The sequence below is a fragment of the Triturus cristatus genome, chromosome 2_2, assembly GCF_964204655.1.
Source record: "Triturus cristatus chromosome 2_2, aTriCri1.1, whole genome shotgun sequence".
In the NCBI taxonomy this organism is placed as follows: domain Eukaryota; kingdom Metazoa; phylum Chordata; class Amphibia; order Caudata; family Salamandridae; genus Triturus; species Triturus cristatus.
Window position 1 is genome coordinate 847,560,420 of NC_140582.1, and position 23,718 is coordinate 847,584,137.

General features: G+C 44.2%; 1 protein-coding gene across 9 annotated transcripts in view; it reads left to right on the forward strand.

Annotated features, from left to right (window-relative positions):
- The first annotated feature begins 965 nt into the window (after window positions 1–965).
- APBB2 (amyloid beta precursor protein binding family B member 2) overlaps window positions 966–23,718 on the forward strand; it is a 1,135,523-nt gene continuing 1,112,770 nt past the window's right edge. For 4 of the 9 annotated variants that reach the window (XM_085642192.1, XM_085642197.1, XM_085642199.1 and 1 more), the window contains exon 1: window positions 1,153–1,358. The gene's annotated coding sequence lies outside the window, so the exon portion shown is untranslated. Of the gene's footprint in view, window positions 1,119–1,149; window positions 1,359–1,858; window positions 1,991–23,718 lie in introns of those variants that run through there. The other 5 variants (XM_085642196.1, XM_085642193.1, XM_085642198.1 and 2 more) reach the window with 5 other exon arrangements.

A 23,718-nucleotide genomic window follows, 5' to 3' on the forward strand; every position in this document is an offset into this window, starting at 1 on the left:
TTGTTTGTCACTTCCAAAAACCTACATAACAAGGCCTTGCAAAGATGCCATAAATCAACGTTGATGGGACACTCAGGGCAAGTTAAAACTTCAAAGATGATTTCACCATGTTTTTGGTAGCCAGAATGGCATGAAGATGTTAAGCAATTTGTACGATAACGCGATATCTGTGCCAGAGCCAAAGTGGACCAATCCAGACCCAAAGGGCTTCTGCTCCCGTTACCCGCCACCATGCAGGCTTGGGAGAATCTAGGATTTAAGATTAGGACTTCTAAGTGATAAATCTTATACCACCATTATGGTGGTGGTAGAAACCCTTACTAAAACGGCTCGTTTTATATTTTGTACAAGGTTACCCTCCACTGCTACGGTAGCACATGACCTGCTACAGAATGTGGTAAAATTACATGGTTTGCCCTTTTCAATTCTATCAGATTAGGGCTTGCCATTTAGAATATGCAGGATACTTGACTTGTTTTCCGAAACGGTAACCTCCGCGTATCTTTACAAGTAAAAGATAGGTAACTGTCAGTGGTTTGCGTCCATAGTTCCATTCACAAACGACAGCCCTTTGCAACTCGCAAATATGAAGGGACACGATTTTAACTGCATCCTCTTAGATGTGATTAAGAAAGGGTAGCATAAGACCTTTGCGTGTTGGAAAGCGGTTCGCGACCCAAAAAAGTGCTTTGCTGTCCTAAACCAATGTTTTGTGAATGCTACCTTGTACATAGGATCGCTACTTATTAAGTATGTTGTCCGGAGTGCCGCGAACCCCGATGATGTAAACCACGCAACTGCTGCTTAAATCGATACAACCGGACAAAGGAGCAGCTCGATGCCTTTCGTATTTTGGACAAGCCATGAATGTGTGCGGATGTCTGGTGCTACATTTCACGTCACCTCATTTTTTTCCCCTTAACATTTCAAAGGAAAGGCGTCTCCGCCTCCGGGGCGGAGTAGGAGCGAAACTCCCCGCTGGTGGCAATGCTTATCACCAGTGGCCTGCAAGGCTCGTTGTGAACACAGGACGTCGCCGCCGCCCCAGTTCTGAGAGCAGGAGCCGCATTCCTGGAGCCCTGCCCCGGCAGCAGCATTCCTGGTTTGTGCGAGGAGGGGTAGGTGGAAAGGAGGCGGGAGGGGCGGAAGGCAGGGAGGGAGGAGCGGGCCGCAGAGCCACAGATTGTTTCCTGAGGTGAGGGCCTCACTCCGGGAACCGCTTCCGGAACGGATAGGTCCCTCCAGCACCAGCAGTGGGCAGCTGAGGCTCTTGGAGCGACTCCTGCGGGCAGAGGGGTCAGTCTGCACTGGGGAAGAGAGAAGTACGGCCCCCGGCTTGGGAGGACTGACATCTTAGGGTGAGTGTGAAGGAATATGATGATGCCATTGCTACCCCCACCAGATCGGGGGCTCGACTAACCATCTTGCATGCGATGCCCATACGCTGTACCTCCTCCGAATGATCTCATTGGAGTGGTGGGCGACCGGATTTGCTTTTTAATGGCATGTGCACCTAACTCAGTACCTTCGGATCTGGTGGCTGTCACCAGTAGTAAACGAGTGCGGCACTTGTCATTTTCTAACGGTCCCAGAAAATATTATTTTTGGGATGTTTCATCAGACGGTTCAAGCCATAAAATGTCACACCGTTGCATGTGATTGCGCTTCTGTGTTTGCAAGCTAGCACTGTTGCAGATGGGGCCGGGATCTCTGCTCTGGCCTCGGGGTGTTTGCATAGCGTCTCTATGCCAGGCGCCAGGGGACCTGCCGGCTTGTGATAGATAGTTGGGCTCACACACGAGACGTCGCCGCCCGTGTCCTCCTTCGTGAACTGCTCTTGGCAGTGCGCGGCGTCTTGGGCTCTGCCGCAGACACTCTGCTGCACGTCCCCCTAGGCCCCGACATCACTGCATGCCGGGGAGAGCCACGCATTGATTCTGTTTGCTCCGACTGTCTCATGAGCCGACATCCTACGCGCCTCTCCCCAAAGGTACCGTCGGTTCGATGCTGTGTAACTTACTTTGGTATGATGGTGTCCATGAGAGCCATTGTCAGGGAAAATACGTATCCCTTTCATATCAATGTGTATCTTATAGATGTACCTTTACCGGTAAATATAGAGATACTGCTTATACCCGTAATGCTACCTATTGCAAATATGTACCCCACGTGCTAATGCATAATTATAGGATTAAGGGTGTGTATGTATATGTATGTGTATATATGTATATGTGTGTGTGTGTGTGTGTATATATATATATATATATATATATATATATATTTTTTTTTTCTTTTATTTTTTCTCCCATCCGTCTTTTAAACTTGCTGATCTCGGTGAGTTTTAGGGCCTGATGCTCTGGGGATATCGCTCGGGAGCTCCCCTAACCTGGGAAGGCTGGCCAGGGACCAGCATCCAGACTGCCAGCGCAGCCCACCCCAGCCCCTCTGGGTGATTAGCCAGACGGCGGATCAGATCAGTGACTATCCGTCCAGCCACCAGCCGCTAATCCCCATGCTCGTCTGGCTTCCATGCCTTGATGCCGAGTGAAAGTGACTTTTATAAACATACGCGAGATCTCACACAAATGCTGCAAACACACGAAAGGAATTCATAGTGCAGTGGTCCTGCAAGATGCGCCAATAGATTTTCGCCTAATCTGAGCGCTCTTATTTTGTGTTGCTGCTGAAACTTTTAAATTGACAAACTGCATCAGTAACGGTAAACCCAAGTGGGGCAGTCAAGGCCTTGTACATCACCGGTCTTAAGGGAACTTCTAGTTTGTTTTCAGTTGCATCTAGAAACATACGCTTAGTTTATCAGTGTATATTGGTTTCGGTTGGTATTTTAATTTGACCAGTAGACGTTTCCTTGTTTGTAGACATGACCCTCTAGTTCTGTGAACCAAACACAATGTGCTACAAAGAGATTCTGTAGAAAACATTGTATAAACTGAAATTACCGCTAGGGAATAAACTCCAAGTGGTAGTCATTATTTACTGGTATATAGGATAGTCTACTAAAAAGCTATTTTTAGACTTTGTTGAATGGATGATCGGCATGAGCAAAATTGCAGAGAAGATGGTTTTCATTAGAACTGCAGGAGTGCTTGGGAAGAACTGTGTTGTACAACTTTGGGTTTGATTGACCTGTAAATGTTTCCCTGTGACATAATGCTCGTGGTTCTTTTAGATTTCTCATTCGTGGATTTAGCCTGTTCCTAATACTTACTAGATTTAGTAGATAATGGAGCCCAGAAAAGTTAAAGTGATTTGAATAGGATTACATAATTTTAGCAAAAAAGTGAGGCTCTGATTAGTACTACAATCTCTTGCTTTCTCAGTGGACAAATTAGCCACCGGTGCACATCTCCCTGTATGCACTGTACCAGGCATGCTTCTCGATGCCTCTTTTATGACGGGCTTGCACGTTTTCTTGTTTAAAGATTAGTAAGTGTTAAATATCTCTGAGCCATGGGCTTTCACTTTTAGTACTTTTTTAATTATTTTTTTACTAGATTCGTGACAGGCATAGGTGGTGTCAATTTAAGGATTCATAGCCTGCACTTCTTTCTTTTTTTTTTTTTTTTTACATAATAGGAATTGAAGTTCCCCTAACCTGTATTGGTAGATCAATCCCCTCATTAGGACTGATGTAGAAGAATGATTTTCATTCCATTTTTGGCTTGTGTATTTTGGATATTTTAGCATTATAGCACAATGGTCACTAGTGTGGCTTCCTACTGCTCAAACTGTCCGCAGGGATTACAGGATGATCTGTACTTTTGGTTGGTAGATTGTGTGATTACTAAAGAGTTGACTGTGAAGCATGATAGTGTCAGTATTTTATCAAGAGCTGATTTTGCGATGTCTGACATTTTAAGATTTTGTCATTTAGATGTTAGACTGGTTCATATTGCTCAATTATGTTCTTGGTGTGAATTTTTTTTGTAATATGATATGTTTGTATAATTTATACAAAAACCCAGCATCAAATTATGGGGTATGAAAGGTATTTACACCTGAAGTAACTTTTCAAGCTAGTTTGGGTTAATCATAAGTGTTGTATGGATATTTTTTCATTTTTTTTATTTATATATATATATATATATATAATTATCTACTGGCGGTCGCCAGTAGATAGTTATAGTTAGGACCACGTTTCCATAGGAAATCCGTAACATTCTATTTTGAATAACTTTGGCGCCGGTTGACGAATCCTCGCAAATTTTTCAAAATAGGTGGGGCGCTCCGCTCCTACCCTGAAAGTCTCGGGGGGATTCGTCAAGCGGGGGCTGAGATAAAAGGGGGGTCCCAAAACGCGTTTTTCCCATGCATTTTTCCATAGGACCTTTAGACACAGCTACAGTCCGAACGGCTGAACAGAAATACTTGAAATTTGGCAGAGAGGTAGTCCTCAGGTCAAGGAAGTGCCTTTTGTAGGTTTGGTGTAAATCTGTTCAGTAGATTCTGAGAAAATAGCCGTTAAATCAATATATATATATATATCTGAGCCAGCTTACGGTGCGCTTACGGTGCGCTTACCGTACGCGTACGGTGACGTGCGCGAGCGCGATTCTGATTGGCCCTTAGATCTTAGTAAACATTCGAATCGGTCGAAACCAGGAAGCGGCGGCCGCCATTTTCTCTCTCGCACTCTGACAGGGGGTTCAAAAACAAAGTCCAAAAACATGGAAAAGGGCTGTTTAAACAGCTCCCAAGCACCTAGCCATGTCGAGGGAGTCCCCAACGATCCCCCAAGTGAAAAAAGGAAATTTTTAATTTTTTCGAAAATTCGCCGATTACGCTTACCGTGCGCGTACGGTAAGAAATAAATAATAATAAAAAAACAATATCCACATTCTTCCCACCCCGTGTGCAAAAGGTGCCCGAGAACACCTTTTGTGCATGGCTTATTTCTCATAAACCTAACATATATTTTACCTATCACAGCGATGCTCATCATATGTCCTCCATGTGCGCACGGTGCGCGAAGCGCATCGTGCGTTCATGGCCCATGTAGCGTAACGTGGGCACGCGGTGCGCGAAGCGCACCGCGTGCTCACTGTGCGCGCACGGTGCGCGCACGGAACGAACTGCGTTAAGTGGGCGCGCACGCCACAAATGGCGTAAAGTAACTTAGCATTTAAAAAAACGTACAAATTCACTGAAAAAACCATAGGTTTCACACACGTTATAGTTAGGAATTAGCATTTAAAAAACCTTGCAAATTCACTGAAAAAACCATAGGTTTCACACATGTTATAGTTAGCTGGACATTTTACTGATAAAAAACCAATGAAATTCCCCCGTTATAGTTACTGTAGGCAACTATAACTCACGCGACCGTAATCCTCTGCTGATGACATATGTGTCTTTATGAAAAAAAAATATTTGTAATATATGTATAGCTAAAATTTAATGGAAGAAGACATGGGCAAATAAGTGTCTAAATACAGTATTAGCATCAGCAGAGGATTACGGTCGCGTGAGTTATAGTTGCCTACAGTAACTATAACGGGGGAATTTCATTGGTTTTTTATCAGTAAAATGTCCAGCTAACTATAACATGTGTGAAACCTATGGTTTTTTCAGTGAATATATATATATATATATATATATATATACACATATATATTATCTACTGGCGGTCGCCAGTAGATAGTTCTAGTTAGGACCGTGTTTCCATAGGAAGTCCGCAACATTCTATTTGGAATAACTCTGGCGCCGGTTGACGAATCCTCGCGAAATTTTCAAAATAGGTGGGGCGCTCCGCTCCTACCCTGAAAGTCTCGGGGGGGATTCGTCAAGCGGGGGCTGAGAAAAAAGGGGGGTCCCAAAACGCGTTTTCCCCATGCAATTTTCCATAGGGACCTTTAGTCCAAGGTACAGCCCGAACGGCTGAACAGAATTACTTTAAATTTGGCAGAGAGGTAGTCCTCAGGTCAGGGATGTGCCTTTTGCATATATGGAGTCAATCTGTTCAGTAGTTCCTGAGAAAATCAAAAGTAAAATCATATATATATATGTGGGCGGGGCCTAACCACACATCTCATCCTGAGATCTGATTGGCTGTCAGCACTTCATCCAAGAAGTGTTGGCAGCCATCTTGGGACCAATATACATGATAGCACCTCATTAAAAAGCATTGCAGTTAATAGAAGGTTTTAAGACTTTAGTTACATTATAAATCATTTGTTGATGGTACCATACTCATTTTAGGAATTGTGTTATGTTCTAAGGTGATTTCACCATGTGAAAAAGCCTTCTGCTGGGATATCATGATTGAGAGAAAAATATTTTCTCATGCTTTTCCCACAGAGGTTTGGAAGGTGATCTATAAGCTAAACTGAGAGCTTATTTTCTGTAAATTCACATTATCTTTCTCAGTCATGTGAGAATGAAGTCCGACATTCTCAGTAAAACATGTACATCCAACAAGGGCAGAGACTGTCAGTTGATTCCTTTGTGTTCTACTGCAGCTTCCCAGAGTGTTCCAAAGAACAACTAGAGCGCTAACAGTCCTACTTATGATAAACGTATGGCACACCTGAAGCCATCTTGCTTGGATTAAAGTGGTAACTCTTAAAATATTTAATTTAAAAAGGAACAAAATGAGGGGCTTCATTTTTCCATAAAAAGTATGATTAGTGCTGCAGAAAGAAAAATTAGGGCACATTTTGAGTGACTTCTCAAATCCTCTTCTATTTCATTAAAAAATTCTGACATGCAGACTGAAACATGCACTTTCAATACCGCAGTTTTCCCTGGTGAGCAGTAGCTTTACTACAGTGATCTAATGAGCAAAAAGAGTGCTAACATTCTGAATTTATGGCAAATGTGTGACACATCTGAATGCCTTTGGAATCAAAGTAAAAAACTGAAAGTATTTCCTACTGAGGAGACTACAGTAAATGAGGAAATTAGCAAACTTCATAACAAATAAGTCTCCCAAGATGGCCACCAGAGACAAAAGAGACCAAATGTAGCCCAAATATCACCTAGATGTAGCCCAAGTATAGCCCAATGACAGAATGTCCCAGAGTGTTCTTAAAAACAACTAGAGCGCTTACTGTCTTCATTATGACAAAAGTATGGCACACCTGAAGCCATCTTGATTGGAATAAACTGGTAACACTTAAAACATTTAATTTAAAAAGGAACACAATGAGGGGGTTCATTTTGCCATAGAAATTATGATTAATGCTGAAGAAAGAAAATGAGGGCACATTTTGAGTGACTTCTCAAATCCTCTTCTATTTCATTAAAAAATTCTGACATGCAGACTGAAACATGCACTTTTAATACCAGGAGCAGACTTCCATGGTGAACAGTAGTTTTACTACAGTGATCTAATGAGCAACTAGAGTGCTAACATTCAGAATTGATGGCAAATGTGTGACATATCTGAATACCTTCATGATGGAATCAAAGTAAAAAACTGAAAGCATTTCCTACTGAGGAGACTGCAGTACATGAGGAAATTAGGAAACTTCATAACAAATAAATCTCCCAAGATGGCCACCGGAGACAAGAGCCCAAATGTAGCCCAAAATCACCCAGATGTAGCCCAAATATAGCCCAATGACAGAAGTGTGCAAAACACTTGAGTTATAGTTGCCTGCACTAACTATAACGGGGGAATTTCATTGGTTTTTTACGAGTGAAATGTACAGCTAACTATAACGTGTGAAACCTATGGTTTTTTCAGTGAATTTTATATATATATATATATATATATATCTCCTGTGTATATATATCATGTGTATGTTTTTCTAAACATACAAAAAAGACTCAAATACACAAGCTCCAACAATTATAATAAGTTACCTCTAATAACAGTAGCAATTGAAATTACGCCAGACAGCTTCAAATTTGTACAATGCTACTTTATGTAAAGAAGATGCTTTTCCATACCAGCTAGGCATGTTAGATCTTTCTGCCAAATTTCTACTTTCGTTTTATATTTGGTTTTCCTAAGGCTTTGATATTTGTGCTGTGCAATGCACTTTGCTGAAGTCCCATGGTAAACTATTTAACGTTTCTGATGTAAAATGCATTGCCCTAGTCTATTTTTTAATCAAAGAGGATTCTGGAAATTATAGGCAAATGTATTTCCCCAAGAGATGGTTGGCTTGCTCCTTAACTTTGGTCCTTTATTTATTTCTATTCGGTGTGAGAGAGAGACTACTAAGTGAACGTCAGACATCAGTAATGTCACAGGGGAATCTTCTGAAGGGTTTATCATCTTGATAGTTTAAAGTGTTTTCAATTAATTTTAAATCATTTTTTTATAGTGGCACACCTTATATTTCACCGTGTAGCCAAGATTCTGCTGTGGCATTGGCATGCACGTGGTAACCGTACTTTACTGCTGTTCCTTCTGGCTGAAAGGAGTTCAGTGACCAGAGTGCAAGAGCTATAGGAAAGGCATTTTGTGTCCCAGTGGTTTTAATTTTGTAGACAATCCTCACGGGGGGCAGAGGTTAAATGCAATACCCCCCCCCCCTCCAGAGCAGATGAATGAGTTTCACAGGAGCACAGTTATTTACATAACTTTATATACCCCACCAGCAGAACGAAAAACAGAGGGAACAACTGCACCGTCACCCACAGTCCATTAGAAATGTTACATTTTCATGGTTGTAAGCTGTGAAACTCTATGTATTGCAGTTTTCTCTGGACGATTTCTGCCAAGTTTTACCTGGCGAGATTTCTATAGGAAAGAACCCTAGGTCTGCGTGGTCACATAAAATGTAACCCCAATTTGGGTGCAAACTCCAGTTTGCAGCCGAATTGGGAATATAAACCCAATTAGAATGAGGGTTTAAGCAACTCTGCATGTTTGTTGGTGTGCCATTGTGAAGTTTGTCTTAACAGGAACAAGTTATACTATTTCCGGGGCAAATTATGTCGCCTAAAACATTATCAATAGGATGTTATATTTGATCCCCTTTTTTTTTTTTAAAGAAAAGAATAATTTACTACTAATAATGAATGCTTAATAAACAGACATTACAATGGTTGACTTATTTAAAGGCATGATAATAAAATGTGTGGTGTATCAGCAAGGTGTACGGTTCCTAACTGGACGTGTGGGGAAGGGGAAAGGGAGGTCTTTCTTCGTGATGCCCTCACACACCCCGAAGGATGTCATGCTTCATCATTGGGCCTTGCTCCTCGTCGGGCCGGCGCTGCAATCCCCGACGGGCTCCTGTAAACTGGGCTCTTTGTCAGTGATCTTTTGAGGAAGCCGTAGGGTGCGTGCGGGTGTGACGGCTGGGTAGTGCACAGGTAGGTGAGATAGAAAAGGTCAGGAGCAGTCCTACTCTGGTCAAGTTTATTGGTTTAGGTAGCTCGAGCCTTATTAAAAGACAGTGTGTGGGCCCTTACGTGGATCTGATGTTCCTCAAGGCCTGCTAAGGTGCAAATAGGTCAAGATGTTTCGTGCCTCTTAAGCCCCTAGCGGGTCTAATGGCACTTCGCTAGGACCAAAAAAACTAAAATGAGAGTGGTGCACTACCGTCTGGTTCTGCTAAATTGGTGGCTAGTAACCAGATCTGGCAGAGAATACCCTAGTAGACTTGTACTGGGGTGATAAGTAGACCCCTAGATTCCAAGCCTAGGGCTGACGGGGGAGGCAGAGCACGTTGTTGCTCTGTTGAGTGGGATGCTGGCGACTTGCTGTTCTCCTACCCTGTGCTCTGGGCCCCGTGAAATAAAATGTGTGGGACAGCAACATTGAACACCGCACATATCCCTCTTTATACAGACTTTCATTAGGAAAGGACCACTGACTGTGTATGTGGACTGTTGTGAACTCAAAACTAATTGTGGTAAACACGTTTTGCCTTTACATGTCTGCCTATCTAGTTATCATTTAGCCCAGGCGGAAAAGGACACAGCTGAAGAAGTTTGGTAGAACCTTTGGCCAACTCTAGAAACCATAGATGTATTGCTGAAAGGATGCAGTGTAGCTATGTTCCTGGTAGGCTAAATATTTTGATCCATTTAAAAAGCCCAGGAGCTTTATTCTTATTAAACAGCATACTAACTTCAGGGTATATAATTCAGCCAGTAACATAAACATATGGAACACTATAGAGATACATGAAAACAGACCTTCAGTTCTTAACACTGCAGAGTGGATACAGTGTAAACCAGTACCTAATTTGTGCCGTGGTTATCAATATTCATTTTTGGGGACTAGGACTTATTTTTCAACACCCTACTTTGAGGCAGAGTGAGAGGGAATAGGCAAACCCTCTAACCCCCAGGGATAGTAATGTGAACACAGTTATCATAATTGTGTAGCTTGATCAGGCAGTTGGCCCAGCCCCCTGACTGCTGTATTTGAATGATCAGGACCACAGTAACCCAGAAAGTCAATTTCCGACAATTAACTAGGTTGCCATGAGGTAGTGACGAAGATGGCAGACTTTCATCTAAGAGCCTTATGCCCACGAAAGGGGTCTAGGAGGTGCATGTGAAGAAGAATTATTTTCAGGGTTGTGTATCATCGGTGCCTCTGCTGTATTGCCGTCAAAATCCCAGTTGGAGTCCAACAGGCTAGCATGAGTAGATTGAAGATGGTGACCAGGCAGATCATCCAGGAGAACGGTAGCAAGTCTGCCACTCCAGTTTTGAGACGATATTCAGCTTTGGTGAAATGCCAGAGTGTGAACTCGCATAGGTGGTGAGGTATTGAAATGTACCCCCCTCTGTGCCAAAGGTACAGTGAAGCTGCTGTTTGGACAAAAGAAGTAAAAGCAAATATGACCGTGCAGAATACCCTGCTGAGAGTAAGGACACTGATAAGTGTGCATGCGCTTAATGGAACATCCCCAAAACAATATATTTTCCTCCCAGTGCTAGGTTGTTAAAACCAGTTTCAAAAGCTGTGCATATAACCTAACAGTACGTATAGGCGTGCATTTAGGTAAGCACACGTGACCAGTTGGTAACCTTTCCAAACATGTATCCTCTTTAACATTAAAAATAAGCAAAGCGGCAAGACACTGGTAGAAAGTTGAAATCATTTTCAGAAATGACATATATGCAACCTATAGCCTGCTAACAGCACTGGTAGGCGTGCATTTAGGCAAGCTCACATGTGGCCAGTTGGTACACTTTCGAAACGTGTAACATCTTTAACATTTAAAACAGGAATAAGGGAAAAATTGCCAATGCAGCACAAAACCATATGAGAGATAATGCTAAATCTTTTTGCCTACGTTATTTATAAAACGTTTGGTGTGATGAAAATCCCTGGCATCATACGCTGTAATTACACAGGGGTTGGTGGTCAAAAGGAAACTGGTGCACTCAGGGAAACAGCGTCTGACATTTGATCACAGTCTTTGAATGAACAGCAAAGGTGATGAGATGAGAACAAGAATTACAGCCCTGTTAATAGAAAAGTTCACAGTGAGTGAAAACAGAGAGCTCGTGTCAACCGCTCACTTGAAACTGTGTTGAACTATTTGAAAAAAGTGAATCATAGGTTAAGCAGAGCATTAATCTATTAAAAGTCATGGAAGCAAACCCTGCTCTCTCTTCTTTGAATCAAACGACAATGTCTCAAAGTGTGTTTCATTTGGGGAACAAATGCAGTAAGCAAAATTGAGTTGCTAAGGATTGAATCAGCGTAGTGAGAAACACAGGGAGACCTATATATGTAGGGTTTTTTGTATTTGAAGTCACTTAAAACATGTTGGACATATTGAACAGCATATGTACAATCACATGGACAGAAAGCACTGCGTTACATTAATGGAAATGTAACCGATAGGATACTGTGCACAAGTGCTCGTGAAAATTGTGACGGCGCAAGTGGTACGTGAAGTGGTATATACAGCGGTGGTGTAGGACGCAAGGAGGAACAAAGTGGTACAACAAGTATTACATATTTAGGACATCCAGGCAGTCAATGATAAACAAATTACAAAAGACGATGAACAGGATGTCCGTAACATGGGGGCGCCAGAAGTTACGCTGTTGAAGTCGACGGCATTTCGGCCTGTTGAAATCTACCCGTACGGCTTCTCCGCCATTGTCATCTACCTCTGTACACCCGGCCTCGCCCTGTAATCTTGGCGCTCATCGCCTTTTGCTAGTCTCTGCCTTCCTTCAGTACCACCGCGAGCGACCATAGATATAAGCGTCTTCTTTCCCTTTGACTTGACTTCTCTTCTGTCCTTCCATGGTCCACACCATCTTGAGATACGTTTCCTCTCATCCTTAGCACTGCCTTTAATTGTATGTAACCAGTCCTGATGATGGCCTAGATTTCAACAGGCCGGAACGCCGTCGACTTCAACAGCGTAACTTCTGGCGCCCCCATGTTACGGACATCCTGTTCATTGTCTTTTGTAATTTGTTTATCATTGACTGCCTGGATGTCCTAAATATGTAATACTTGTTGTACCACTTTGTTTCTCATTGCGCCCTACACCACCGCTGTATATACCACTTCACGTACCACTTGAGCCGTCACAATTTTCACGAGCACTTGTGCACAGTATCCTATCGGTTACATTTCCATTAATGTAACACAGTGCTTTCTGTCCATGTGATTGTACATATTCTGTTCAATATGTCCAACATGTTTTAAGTGACTTCAAATACAGAAAACCCTACATATATACGTCTCCCTGTGTTTCTCCCTACACTGATTCAATCCTTAGCAACTCAACTTTGCTTACTGTATTTGTTCCCCAAATGAAACCCACTTTGAGACATTGTCGTTTGATATAATGTACTGCCCCAGTCTCGCTGTGGTTTACGGGCTACCTCCTGTGGTCTGATATTGTTCTCTCTTCTTTGAAAGCAGGAAGCAGTGTGTGTACGTGCATGCTCACACATGATGGCTGCTTGTGAGCGATAGTTCTTGTGTGTCTGTTTTTGTTCGTGCACCAGTGTTTTCAACATTCATTTGGGCTGGCACTGTGTGATGTTGATTTTGATGCAAGCCTTTATATAGCCATTGCTTGAGATAATTTATCATAAATCCTACAAGAAACAAAAAAACTCAAGGATACCATATTTTTTCAGAAGCGACGCAAACAATCTATAACCTGCTAACAGTACGCACAGGTGTGCATTTAGGAAAGTGCACATGTGACCAGTTGGTACACTTTCAAAACATGTAACATCTTTAACATAAGAAAAAAGAATAGGAACAAGGGACAAAATTGCCAATGCTAATGCCGTACAACACTATATGAGAGATGATGCAAAACCATTTTTAACAACGTATGTTAAATATAAACAGGTTGATGCGATGAAAACCCCTGGCATCACACACTGTAATTGCACCAGAGTGGATGGTCAAAAGAATGTCAAAAGGAAACCGGTGCACTCGTGGAAACAGCCTCTGACATTTGTTTTCGGTCTTCAAATGAACATCAAATGTGACAAGATAAGGCCAAGATTAACCCTGTTAACAGAAAAGCTTGTAGGTACTCAAAACACTAATACTTGTGTGAAGTGCTCTTTCCGAATTTAATAAAATGTTCCTGAGTAAGTAACTAAAATAAGACAAGTGGAAGGCGCTACAAGTAATGGGGCACAGCTCAGTGGGAGTGAACAACCTGCGAAAATGAGGGACAAATAGGAAAGATTGTAATCACAGATTTTTAAAAGACAATGAAAGAAACAAATACGAAAAGCAATGGGCGGGCTGTAAGCTTACAAATTATATACAGCATGTCCCAAAGAGACAGCGCAAGCGTTGTCTAGGCTCGACCTAAAAATGGAGTTATTCCAAACAAGGAAAAATAGAAAAGTAGACATAGAAATGAAAAGGAGAACATACCTAGATATACTGTGGTGAGGATGGGGGGGACCACATGGATAAGACGAAACATCGAGTCCATTAAGGGCTGTATGTTATGGAGCGGGAAACAAGCAAAGGCACATATATGTAGGAAACACCCGTGGGAAGAAAACATGAGAATGAATTGACGTTTGGGATAAGATGCATTTAAACTATCTATACTTAGGATATAATAACTGAGTAGTGTCATAAAAACATCAGAAGGATAAGTGTAACGCAATACTTTCAACGGCAAAAAATGAGACATGCAAAGCGTATAAAAGATTTATGTCAATATTTAGTAGGTGTAGAGATTTCTATAGTCTCATTCTACGTGTTGAGAAAAGCCTTCATTCGACTGAGATCTTCATAGGTTGTTGTTTTGTTTCTGTAGGTGACTTTGAATAGGCAAGGTTGAAATAACCCAAAACAAGTGCCAAGAGAGCGAAGTTTTGGTCGCATGCTTAAAAAATCTTTACATCTATCTGCAGTACTCTTGGCGTAGTCCTGGGAAAAGTAAAGATTATGACCTGACCACAAAATGCGTTTCGTTTGTTTGGCAGCAGAGGTGACCTGGATTAGTTCTCTGTACTCTGAATAATAGAGAATAACCCCTCTATGTTTCCTTGAAGTAGAAGCAGTTGCTTGACGGTGGCCTATGCACTTGTTGAATGTTAAGTGGTGGCCCATCTGGTGGGCTGAGGAGCTTAGGAAGAAAATATTTAATGAATGTGATAGTTTGTTCCCTCTTTCCCCTCCAGAAGACCGTAAATTCGCAGGATATTCCTTCAGTTTCGATTTTCAAGGTCTTCGACATGTTTCTGAAGGGTGGAGACCTGTGTTTGAAGAGAGCTCACTATGATGGAGGTTTTGTTGAGGTTTGTAATTTGTCCGCTGCGGTTATCCTTTCCTCCATTTGACACAATCGGTCGCAGAAGAATTGTACTACGGCGTTTCTTCTATATGAGGGCGCAAGGCCCTAATCGCCTCCAGAAGAAGATCCATTGAGACAATGGGAGGAGGTTTTGTAGGAGACGGCAGGTCTTTTTTATATTGTTTGATTGACGTCTTGCTTGAATTAAGTTGGGTAGGATTTGAAGTGGAGGAGGAGGAAGCAGAGGAGTTGCCACTGTGTGACGAAGAGCAGGAGTCAGTCCTCCATTGGAATATGCCATTGGATTACATAAGGGTATTTGAGATATTTAATTGATGAATTCTTAAGAGGCTGCTTAAGTCTTTTAAGTCTGCCCATGTACAGGGACCGTCAGTGAGGGTAAACCGAGAGGTAGGAAGTTATAAGTGAGAGCAGACTCGTGTGTATCCCACTGAAAAGAAAGAGGGAGACAAAATAGTGAAGGCAGCACTCCTGAGTGAAGGAAAAATCCAGTTAAAATGAGTAAATAATTTATGCAGTAGAGGAAGATTATTGAAAAGTTCAGTCTATGGGAAAAATAAGTGTAGTGAGGGCTTAATCTCCATCAAAATAAAGAAGCCACTCTTGCCTGTAATGGAGGTGGAAAACAGGACGAAGCTGTCTTAACTGCAGTGTCTAAGTGATAACATACAATGAAATGGTGCCCAAAAGGCAATTGAATGCAGTTAAAAGGTGTTTGCCTGCACCCGCGATGTTACTCCATTCAAGCCCAATTGGCGGGCGCCTCTGAGGAAAAGGAGACGCTCCGCCAAAATCACAGAAGGGGCGATAACCTGGCGCTGAAGTAAATGTTGGTGGCCACTACCTTACTCGGTGGCCGTTTTGACGTTGCTGTATGCCGGTGCCGACAAGAGAAGCCACTTTCGCATCCCTGTATCGTGAGCCATGGACGGCACGTTACGCCCCGTGCTCCATAACATTTGAAGATATTCATTATGTCTCTTTCTGCAAAAGAGGCTCCAAGGTGGGCCATGTGTGGTTTGGTTTTTAGGTCTCGCCTGATCAAGCGCATGCGCTGGTCTGGCCGAGACATTTAGTGTACGGGTTTTGAAAGTGCTGCCACACGGCCTAGCGCTTGCGTTCATGCGAGCGTGCACGCACGCAGCTTTCATCGCCCGAGGCGCCATCTGAAGCTTTCACTTTTCCCACCCGCGTTGCACGGCCAATGCTTGTTTGCCAAGCTTTGGCCGTGCGTGCACACAATTCCCGCTTCTACCCCACCACATATGGTGTCTCGCGCGTGCAGCCAATGCTTGTTTTTACATATTTGTTGGGTCTTAAAAAAATCAACAATTTACTGGCTGCGCAGCACTGATGTGACTTAACCAAAAGTCAGTGCTCAGTCACACTGCACGCAGACTGAACATGACGCTCTATTTTGGTTTAATGTCATGTTTAACAAAAATGTATGAAGAATATTAAACAGGCTGGCTAAACCTGCTCAGGTCGTTGCTACAGTGGCGATGAGATCGTTACTCCGACCTCAGAATTCTTTCCTCAACACCATCCTCCTTCCCATGGAGTCTCTGGGAGTTCCCTGCATGGTCGTCTGACCAGGCAGTTAGTAATAATGCAGTTTTCATGGTTGTTGCTGAGCTGCTGCACATCTTCCCCGAAACCGAATCTGATATACATCTCTTTTAGAAAATGCTCTTTAATTCGGTTAAGTTTTTTTCTGCTTTGATGGGTCTATCAGGAGCAGAAGGAGACATTGCTGGAGAATTACTGGTGACAGATGTGGTGCCGGGACACGTCCTGGAGAAGCCAGAGTTGCTGGAGATGGCTGATCTCCTGAGAGGGGGACTTGGAGACAAAGTTACTTCCGGAGTTATTGCTATTGGTGGAGAGTTAGTTCTGGTGCATTCTGTTTCCCAAATGCAAGGCACTTCAATTGGCAAAGCCAGCCCGAGTCGCGCGGCCAATGCTTGTTTTCCAAGCTTTGGCCGCGCGCGCACACAACCCTAGCTTCTCCCCCTCCTCCACCACATATGGCGTCTCGCGCGCGGCCAATGCTTGTTTTTCTGTTTATTACTTCTATGTAGTAATGGCGGCACCCGTGCTTTAGCTTAAACATCTTAGGCTAAAGTCTGGTGCTGAGATTGCTTCAAAAGTAAAGAAATAGACAATTCTTTACTTTTGAAGCAATCTCGGCACCCGACTTTAGTTTAAGATGTTTAAGCTAAAGCACGGGTGCCACCATTACTACAGAGCAGTAATAAACAGAAACAAGCATTGGCATAGCCAACAGGTCTCGCTTTTGGGACCTTATAAGTATTTAGTTATGCAACTGTTGCATGGCTAAACCCTTAAAAGGTCCCAAAGGCGAGACCTATTGGCTATGCCAATGCTTGTTTATTTATTTTTAAAGAGTCAGATACTGATCCTAGCATCCCTGGCAGTAGGCTAACGGAGATGACCTGTTTCTCCAAAATGCAGACCGCATTAAGTGAGGCAACATTCTCATTGTACAATGTAACCATAAAGGCAAAAAGCTCCTTGGTTGGTGCCGCTCCTTGGTGCATGTGTGTGTTTCTCTACCACATTTGACAAGGTTTCTCAAACTCGTCTGTGAAATAAGCATGATGGCTGGTGCCTGTCCCCTATTTTCCATAACCAGTATCTTGATTAAGGATACATGGGCAGTCTGATTTGACGAAACATACAGTCAACTGTTGAGCAGGAGTGCAGCACTGATTAGTTTACCACTTTCCCTTATTCAATTTCTACATTTTGATCTTACATGAGTAATTCCAAGGCCAAATCTTTTTTGCCTAAATTTCAGGAGTACATGACTGATCGCTTCTGTCTTATATTGCACTTCTAAACTTTTGAAATCAGTTAATTAATTACTGTTTGGAAAGTTGTTTGAAGATCAATTAACTTAAAACCAAAATATTGACTATCGTCCATTGTGAAAGGAAGACTGCGTACAGTACTTCATTTGAGCCGGTGGCTGCAGATGGGGTCCTCAGCCATTTATTTTGCCTCCGCAGTCTTTGATCCAGAGCAAGAGAGAGAAAGATACAAAAGGGGAAAAGCTGTATGGAGAGAAGGATGTAAAAACAGTGGCACAGGGAGAAAGCAGGGGCGAAGAAGAATCTACTGGAGTGAGTTAATGAGGAGGGGATTGTCTGGTGAGGGATTACAGAGGCAGAAAGTGAAATTAAGACTAACTTTGGTATTTGGCGCCATGCCGTTCGATAGCACCGACGGCCGGTTTCTAAGTAAAGCTTTCGACCCTTTCACTTATTATTTTACAGATTAAGCACGAACATGTCAGCCTAGAGTATTTGTGCGTAGTTCATTGAGGTGGACCTCTCTCGTGAAGGGAAATTAGACCTTTGCAGTCTGAGTTATGAAAGCTCTGATTCAGTTAAACGTAAATTACTTGTGGCAAATATTGATTCCGCTGATAAAAGCTTGCAATGCTGTTTTTTAGTTCAGAATAATTTTGTTTCATAAGCAGACAAAAGAAAAACAAACAATGATCCTAAAGTATGATTAAATAGCATAGTACAAAAAACGTTTAAGAAGATGCCCAAACTTTAACAAAAGTATACAGCTAATTAGATGGTCAATTTTTCTGTATTTCATCCTTTAGTGAACCTTTGCTTGACTTTTTATCATAACGCACTCCATCTGGCTGTAGTTTGTGTTAGCGATGGTGGCTTATGTCTCAGAACCGGTTTCCACGCAGTACTTAAGTTTAGGTTTCTTGTAATTGGGGCAGGTTTGACGTTTCTGCCTCCTCTGAGGATTTAAAGTTGTCCAGGTATTTATCGAATTTCTACCACATTCGTCATGATGATTGTTGCCTGGGTAACTGGGATAGCTCAATGTTGTCCTCACTTCTACGGTACAAGAGCTGTTCCCACCACACATGAATGTATATGTTCTTGTAAGATTTCTAATTGCAGGGATTTGATTTAATACCCAACGTGAACATTAAGCATGAACTTAAGCTTATACTTTGTAGCATTGTAAATGTTTTTGATGATATCGAAGGATCTACATTGAGACAAGATCTCTACCTGTGTGGGAAAACCCCAGCTGAGGCTTTTAGGTCTTAAGTCGATAAAAAAGGTAATTTGCGCCTCAGTATTGTGGTTGAATTTAAGCTGTAAGTGGCACTGTTTGTGCGAGTAATTATACCTAGTTTAAACCAGCCTGAAAATCGGTGTTAGGATTATGTTTGGTTCTGGCTAAGTAGATGATGACTATTAGAACCAAAGCCGGGTAAAGATCCTCTGAAACGGGGTCCAAGGTATCAGTGAAACAGCCTTTACTTTTCTGGCCGGAAGAAGCACATGTAGGTAGGATGAACAGATCTTTAAACTGACCAAATGTTCATACATGAAAACACAGGAATATTCCTGCATTGTTGACGATTGAGACATTTATGTAACAAATGTTTAATTCGAAGGATTTTTTACTTTGTGTCTACCTGTAAATGAACAACGACTTTCGCTGTTACACCTTGTGAAGTTATGACTTGTAATGAATGAATTAAAAGTTGTCCTCTATACCGACTGGCTGCACACTCCGGTTTCACCACCGGTTCCAGGGGGGTCGGTATTCTTGTTCGGTCTTCCCTCCCACTAGAGATTGACAACGTCATCCTTGACGACAGAGGGCGTTATGCCGCCCTAACTGGGAGGTGGGAGGGTAGGACCCTTTCTTTAGTCATGATATATGTCCCCCCGGGCCTCCAGACTTCCACTTTCTCTGATGTTGGTCGGGTGTTGCTGGAACTTCCGGATAGTCTTCTCCTCATGGGTGGTGACTTTAATTCTGTGCTATCCGGCGACCTGGATCGTCATCCCCCCCAGGGCCCTTCCCGTTTCCCAATCATGGCTTGGTGGGTTCTTGGACACTTTTGGGCTGGTGGATTGTTGGAGGTTGATGCACCCGACGCAGTGTCAGTACACCTTCCACTCCGGGGCGCATGGGAGTCTCTCCAGGCTTGATTACTTCCTTCTGCCCGCAGCCCAGGCCACCCACATTGGTGAGGTTCGACACTTGGCCCGGGGCATCTCAGATCACTCCCCTGTGTGGCTGCATTTCGATACGGGGATGCAGGCCGCGGGGCGGATCGCCCCCATTAACCCTTGGCATCTCCGTAGCCCTAAGACTGGTGGTAGCCTCCTGAAGTCGCTCGATCACTACTTCTTGGAGAACGAGGGGTCTGTCTTGTCCTCAGTGTCCTTGTGGGAGGCCTTTAAAACGGTCATACGGGGCCAGGCCCTCTCTTTAATAGCTGAGACCAAGAAAGCTAGAAATGGGGAGGTCGTGGGGCTTGAGGCTGAAATACGGGAGTTGGAGGCTGAGCTAGACTCGGGTGGTACTCATGAGCTTCATGCCCTTAGCTTGAAACAGTTTGAATACAAATCCCTTGTCACTGATGCCGCCAAGACATTGTACAGGGAACAGCAAGGTAGACTGTATGATGTTGGGGATAAGGCGGGTAAACTGATTGCTTGGCTTGACAAGGAGAGAGTGAATCGCGTGGTCCTTGTGCTTCAGAACCCCGATGGGGTGCGTGTGACTGACCCTGGCGAGATTGTGGAGTGTTTTGCTGACTATTTTCGTGTGATCTACTCCCCGCTGTCTGACAGAGATGTGGCTGACTCTTGTTCCCTGTTGAGGGATATTGCGCTGCCTTGCTTGTCTGAAGAGGATCGAGAATGCATGGATGCGTCGTTGTCAACCGACGAGATTGCGGCCGCGATTCGTTCCCTTCGTACTGGTAAGGCTATGGGCCCCAATGGCTTGCCCATTGAATTGTACAAATTATGCCCTGATAAAGTGGCGCCGTTTCTCCGCGATATGTTTTTGGAGTCGCGTGAGCTCGGTTCCCTCCCTGGTGACCAACGTCTGGCTACCATAGTTGTGATTCCTAAGGAGGGCAAGCCTCGTGATCGTTGTGCCTCATACAGGCCCATTTCCCTATTAAACGCTGAACCGAAGATTCTTGCCAAGGTCCTCGCTAATCGCTTACTCGCTGTTATCTGTGACTTGATTCATCCGGATCAGTCCGGTTTCATTCCCCACCGGAACACTGCTCTCAACCTGCGGCGTTTGCATGGCGTTCTCGCCAGGGCGGAGTTTCTTTCCGAGCCGGCCATCTTGGCTTCGCTGGACGCCACGATGGCCTTTGACACGATCGAATGGCCATACCTCTGGGCTACACTGGCGAAGTTCGGTTTCGGAGCGGGATTTATCAGTTGGGTGAGACTTTTATATACGGCTCCGCTAGCTCAGGTTGTTGTCAATGGGAGGGTGTCCCAGCCCTTCGCTCTCGGGAGGGGCACTAGGCAGGGGTGTCCGTTGTCCCCCCTGCTCTTTGCTCTTGCTTTAGAACCGCTTGCAGCCTGGCTCCGATGGGAGCCGTCGATAAGGGGTATTCAGTGGGCCCCTGGCTTTGAGGACCGAGTCTTGTTGTACGCCGACGATATTCTCCTGTACCTCACCTCCCCGCGTGAATCCCATAATGTCCTTTTTGATGTCCTCACTTCTTTCGGGAAAAACTCCGGGTTGACTATTAATTGGTCCAAATCATGTGTGTATGTCATTTCCGGTGGCCTTCCCCCCCTGCCGAATAGGTTTCCCATCCAAATTTCGCAAACCGGTTTCAAGTACTTGGGGGTCTATGTATCGTTGGACCCGGCGGTCCGCCATGAGCATAATCTCCTTCCTCCTCTTCGGCGTTTGAAGTTGGATGTGGCCTGCTGGCGTAGGTTGCCGTTGTCGCCACTCGGTCGAGCTGCACTTTTTAAAATGATGTCATTGCCCCAATTTCTCTATGCACTCCAGAACTCCTTTGACATTATTCCGGCGGCTTATTTCCGGGAGGTAGAGGGTTTGCAGAGGAGACTTATTTGGGATGGTCGCGCTCGTATAGCTCTCGCAAAACTGACTCTCCCCTGGTACGACGGGGGCATTGCGCTCCCGGATATCCGGAGGTATTATTGGGCCTCCCAGCTGTCCGCTATCAACCATGCTACTTGCGCACCGGGTCCGAATCCGGCTTTCGCGATGGATAAATATCAGTTGCCTGGTGGCGACTTCAACAGAGCACTCTATTCTCGGGCGGCTGGGAGGGACCTAACGGGACCCACTAAGATTGCAGTACGTGTGTGGAGGGATGCTAATGTTGCCATGGGTTGGAATGGGCGCCTGACACGAGCGACCCCCTTGTTTGCGTCGGAAGGATTGGGATGCCTCTGGACAACGAAAGGCTTTGAGAACTGGGATATGATTGGCATCAGCAGAGTGGGTGACCTCTGGGTGAAAGGTGCGGTCAAATCCTTTGCGGTGCTTCAGAGTGAGTATGAGTTGAGTGAGAGGGAGTTCTTCAGGTACGTACAGGTTCGCCACGCTCTGCTGTCGGCCTTTGGGGCAGGTACCACGATCCCCGCAGCTTCCCCACTCGAGGACCGTATACTTGATGGTCATCTGCCCGATAGTAGGATTTCCTTAATTTATAAGAAGTTAATTAATAATCGGGCAGACCTCCTTGTGCATCTTCGGGAGGCCTGGACCGGAGACGGGTTGGAGTTGGACGACGAGGACTGGCAGTCTGCACTGTCCTCCCCGAAGGAGGTCGCCATTCCGGCCCGTCTCCGTCTTGTCCAGCTAAAAATTCTTCACCGTGTGTATGTGACGGGTCCTAGGTTGGTTGTGATGGGTTTTTCTTCGGATGGGCTGTGTAAGCGTGGATGTGGATTGAGTGCCACCTTCCTTCATATCCTTTGGGAGTGTTGCGAGGTCGCGGCTTATTGGCGCCGTGTGCATGCGGTGATGGCGGATGTCACTGGGGTCGCTCTGTTGCCTGAGGCTCGTCGATGTTTGCTGAATGTATGGGAGCCTAATGACTACAACGTTTCCCAGGCCCGGTGGGTGGCACTTTGGAACATGATTGCAAAGAGGGATATCGCGCAGCTATGGGGTTCCCGACGGCCTCCCGCCGTGTCAGTGTGGAAGGAGAACATGGATTGGTGCATGTTCAGAGAGAAGACGGTATATCTGGTCCGGGGCAAGCCTGGGGTAAAATTTGGGGTCAATGGAACGCCTACCGAGGTAACATTTGCACGCCCCCTTTTGAAGCTACTTCTGACATTCCTCTGTCCCCCTGATCCTGGGGTTCCCGGAATACTGTACTTGTTATGCGGATGGTTCTGACTTCCCCGCTGCCTCCCCTCCCCCCCGGGTTGACTTTAGTGACCTCCTGAGTCTTCATCTGGTATGATGGGGTCCCCCTGTCGGCGCTCGGCACCATTCCGATTGTTTCTCGCCTTGAGTTTTGTGTTTTGTTTTTTGTTTGTTTCTTTTTTTTTTTTAGTTTTCCTCAAAATTTAAAAATGCCTGTATCCTGTCTAACTTTTGAGTTGCCGAGAATAATTCTATATTCCTGCGGTGCCTTTGGATATCAGTTGCTGCTCTGCGACGCTTTGCATTTGACTGGCACAAACTAGCGGCCGGCCCTGGTGGTTGTAGGCCCATGTCTGTAATTTTGACTCTCTGCACAATAAAGTTTTTCAAAAAAAAAACAAAAAAAAAGTTGTCCTCTGGCACCTACCTTCTGTATGGCTTTGATGTGGTGGCCTTACAACTGCGGAGTTATTTTCTCTACCAGTTCGTTATGTCATATTCATTACTACATTTCTGTCATTCCATCTTGGTTTACTAATTCTGCAAGAATTTGAGAATTGTATTTTGCGGGCAGAAGAGGAAACCCACCATCAAGACATTCATTTTTTTCTTTCTTTTGCGGAACCACAGGAATACATTTCGCCTCTACCATAGTAATACATGTTATTTTGTAGGAGAAGGTCTGTTCAATCATGTGATGTTTTATCCTCGTACATAAAGCCCAGTACGAGTATGTAAATGTTGAAAATATTTGACACTGGTCATGGAGAAATCGCCCATCAATGAAAACACAGGCAGCACGAAGGGCATGGACAATTGT